Source organism: Aedes aegypti, chromosome 3 (assembly GCF_002204515.2).
Source record: "Aedes aegypti strain LVP_AGWG chromosome 3, AaegL5.0 Primary Assembly, whole genome shotgun sequence".
NCBI lineage: Eukaryota > Metazoa > Arthropoda > Insecta > Diptera > Culicidae > Aedes > Aedes aegypti.
Window position 1 is genome coordinate 381,457,860 of NC_035109.1, and position 3,951 is coordinate 381,461,810.

A 3,951-nucleotide genomic window follows, 5' to 3' on the forward strand; every position below is an offset into this window, starting at 1 on the left:
GGTTCGGCGTAGATTCCGGGCTGGCGGACTAGCGGAGTTCACGCAATCCGGCTCGAAGGACCAATGTCGAATGCTCAGTGGTTGTGACACGAAATTTAACGGCTTTTTCACCTTCCCACACAGGTAAGTTCTTCAGGTAAGTTCTTCTCACACAATTAAGAAATTTCCGTTTAGGTTAACTAATTCACTAATTTATTGTTATCTACTCGCACTACTCTAATTCAACTTTATTACTTAATTCTACTATTTACAGTTCATAATTGGGTAATTCACACTAATTCAAATAATAATTCAATAACTTGAGCACTAGATGTCCAAATTTAGGAGTTACAATCCACTCGTCGAAACTGATTTGGACTCCACCTGTCGGTTCGATCGATGACACAGAAAAAGAGAATTACATACGCTATGGAGGTCCCTTTTATACTTGTCAGTTGACGGAAGAAGGAACAAGCGGAAATCAGAAAACGTCAAAAAACGCAAGCTGTCTCTCTGTCGTCGAATCGGTAATCGTTGAACGAGGGAATGACCGCTGGATATCGATGATCTGCGCTGACTCATAGGTGTCGCTTCTCGCATATGCGAACACCATCCAAACTCAATACTCCCTTCAATATCGAGTTATGGAGATTTGACTGTAGTACGGGAAAGTCATTCGTTTTTGAAAATTTTCATTTCATCAACTTTTATTATCATGGATCCGCGGGAAGTTTGTAAAAGTTTAAAGGGGGTCGCAGCTTCAATAAGATTGAATACCACTGCTCCAACTGCTATGATAGAAGTGGGCCTGAGAGGACGGAGAAAAGTTTTTCTGTTTGATTTGTTTAACTTTCACTCGAAATCTACTGTCCCTTTTGATTCGCTTATGGAATTTTCATCGCAGAGAACAGACATTTTGTTTGGGAATATATATTACCCTGTCGAGAAAGAAGTGCGGAAAAGTTCGGTCTCAATTTTTCAGCTAGTGATGTGCGATAGTATGACTCGATTCGAGTTAATCAGTGGACAGGAAAATGGATGAGTATTTCTCATTATAGCATTTCATTTTACGTTATCGTTGGATCTCATAAAGTAAGGGATTTTTGTCACCCTTTCCGAGAAAATTCTCTTATTTACGACCCCGCACCTCAAGGTTGTGCGAGAAATGAGATAGCAGCCTTAATTTATTACTAAAAACGGGTGCATTAGGGCAGTTCATGTGGGAGAGTACTATTACTGGAGACAAACGGATGTAACACACAGAAAAATTGTCTTCGAAATCTATCGTTTAGTTCACAAGACCTGTACTGCCGTGAATCGAATGTTATTCTAACCTAAATTGCAATAAAATTGAGTTGACACTGACACCAGTTTTCAATATACCTATCTTCTCATTTAATAAGGAACCGCCAATCACACAACAGACTTCTACACCATGCAGCACGAATTGATTTAGATGGTGACTTGAAGTCAAGTCTAGTACATGACACTGAAGACGGCCTTACAGTTGAGGTCAAAATACGCGTATCTGTCAAAGGATACAAATTCTAGTGGAATTAAATGGTATAGTACTAAATTCGTTTTAATATGATTTCAGATTGGGCCTTCCTTAGCCGAGCGGTTACTGGTTAGAGTCCGCGGCTACAAAGCAAAGCCATGCTGGAGGTGTCTGGGTTCGAATCCCGGTCAGTCCAGGATCTTTTCGTAATGGAAATTTCCTTGACTTCCCTGGACATAGAGTATCATCGTACCTGTCACACGATATACGAGTGAGAAAATGGCAACTTTGGCAAAGAAAGCTCTCAGTTAATAACTGTGGAAGTGCTCATACGAACACTAAGCTGAGAAGCAGGCTCGGTCCCAGTGAGGACGTAATGCCAAGAAGAAGAAGATGATGATTTCAGATTAGCTGTATATGCCACCTCGGTAGGTTGATCTTGGTTGGTAAGACGTATGTTTATCTGTGATCAAATTATGCCAAAGAAATTTTTAAATTCTGTGATTAGTTATTATCCAGTTTCAATATCACCCCCGCCTTCTCAAACAAGAGTGCCATCTAGAAATGGTAGCTGCCAAGGTAATTAAAAGTACAGGTACAGCAATCTAAGCAGTCACTGGAAGCGGGGAGTGGTTAACCGAGAGGGGGTAAAAAGTGACAGTTGGCGAGTCAGTGGGCTGGTCGATATGTTTGTGTATTTTGCCCTCCAAGAGTTTCCAACGTATGCATAGAGATTTTTATGTTTTTGAAAATTATTGCGTATGAGGTAAGTGGGATGATTTTTTTTTGTTTCTTGAAAAGACGTTTTTATTCCAGATGCCATCGTTTTGTGCCGATTAAGGGAAAATGGCTGCGAACACCAAACACCGTAGTGTGGTTGTTGGATTGGGGATACTAATTTGCCGCGAATGAACACCTATTGAGAGCAGTCATTGCTGAACAGGTTCTAATACATTGTTTAAAGTACTCTGGAAGATTCCGTACACGGATGTTCGTTATCCGGGGGAAATACGCCATTCAGGTATTGAGATTAACATTCACTTTATTGCAAATGATTTGTGTTACATACTCTTGCTTTTGCTATATTATCCATTGTAGGGCTTTTATTATCGGCTTCCTGGAATCACCATCAATGGACCCTGAACGAACAGCATCTATTGCTTCGTAGGTGAAAGAAAAAAAAATAAACGGGTGAAGAGCCATTAGAAGAGCTGGACGAACGACGCAGGAAATGTGTTTTTTAGTGTAGAAAAAGATTATGTCAGTGATGGATGTCGTTGAAAATGAATAAAAAATGGAAGTGAAAAGGAGTTTAATAAAAAAATGAAGTGTTTGTGTTTTTTTTTTCATCCAAAACTATAAGGGGTCGGAATCTAATGAGATAACGATATGGTACTAGAAAGCCTGAGGCACGATTTTAGGGTTGTTTTTCAAGGTCGTCTCATGATGTAGCCAAGATGTCCTGGGCCCGATCCATCTGACAAGCCAATCGAGGCCTCTGTCATCATAGCAGATGGTGTCTCCATCCATGTCGATAACCTGGTACGCGCACTAAACAAGACAAACTGGAGAGAGAAAAAAGTTGGTGTGATTTCATGGCATGCTGGCTTATTCAATGAAAACAAAGTGGCCAAGTGTCCAATGCTTTTGCAATATGGCGGATTCAGCAATTTGGCACATTACATTACCTCCTTATAGATACCTTGGTAGCTGCTGACTAGCTTCCGTTTCCATGGAATTGAATTGGAGCGGACGCATAAGTCTTCCAGAAAAGCTTCCAATCATAAGTTTCACTTGAGGCACTTTGTTCGATCGGTAGATAGCTCAACTCCTCGAATCGAATTCGATTCGGTCTGGAATGCACACCGGCTGGATTCCAGTTTTGAATTCGGTGAGCTGCAGTGATAGGAAAAGTTTGTTATTTAAAGTGCCACTGAAAGCGATTTGCTTCGGAGATGAGTACTATGGCAGGATAGATGATTTATGAGGTAGTGACCCGGTTTATCTGCTCATATATCACTTGCGGAATTTAAATGCAGGAAGGTAACGCCAAGTAAAGGAAGAAATTCAAAAACACATTTTCCAATCACTAGAATTGATATTCTACAAGTGGGACGATACAAATTAAGGTCAAATTTCCAGCAGACTTGCAGCAGTCTTCATTCGAGAAACACCAATTCATTTGCATTTTCATTTGCAACGAATCGTATCAATTGATGGCACGTGCCACTCATAGTGGGATATAATCCCACCACGTTTTGAGGTCACTCAGTGAAGTGAAAGCGGATCTGGATGATCGAAATTTCCAGTGAACCTGATGTATGATTGAGCCACTCCACCACCATTGAAAATTGTTTGTTTTTTTTTCTATGCCAATACTTGAGCAGTGAGCATAACTCAGGTGAGTTAATTTAAAATCCCTGAAAATGGTACGCTTTAGTTCAAAAGTATGACTTTCTGCTATCGGAAGTTTT

At 40.4% G+C, this 3,951-nt stretch overlaps 2 long non-coding RNA genes across 2 annotated transcripts; one reads left to right on the forward strand and one right to left on the reverse strand.

The window, feature by feature from the left end:
- The first annotated feature begins 1,883 nt into the window (after window positions 1–1,883).
- LOC110679355 lies at window positions 1,884–2,778 on the forward strand. Its single transcript, XR_002502421.1, has 2 exons — window positions 1,884–2,498; window positions 2,576–2,778. It is a non-coding gene; the product is annotated as an uncharacterized LOC110679355 (long non-coding RNA).
- On the reverse strand, window positions 2,773–3,534 carry LOC5569733. The gene is made up of 2 exons (XR_002502422.1): window positions 3,166–3,534; window positions 2,773–3,042 (listed from the first exon to the last, which is right to left on the reverse strand). It is a non-coding gene; the product is annotated as an uncharacterized LOC5569733 (long non-coding RNA).
- Window positions 3,535–3,951: the final 417 nt, after the last annotated feature.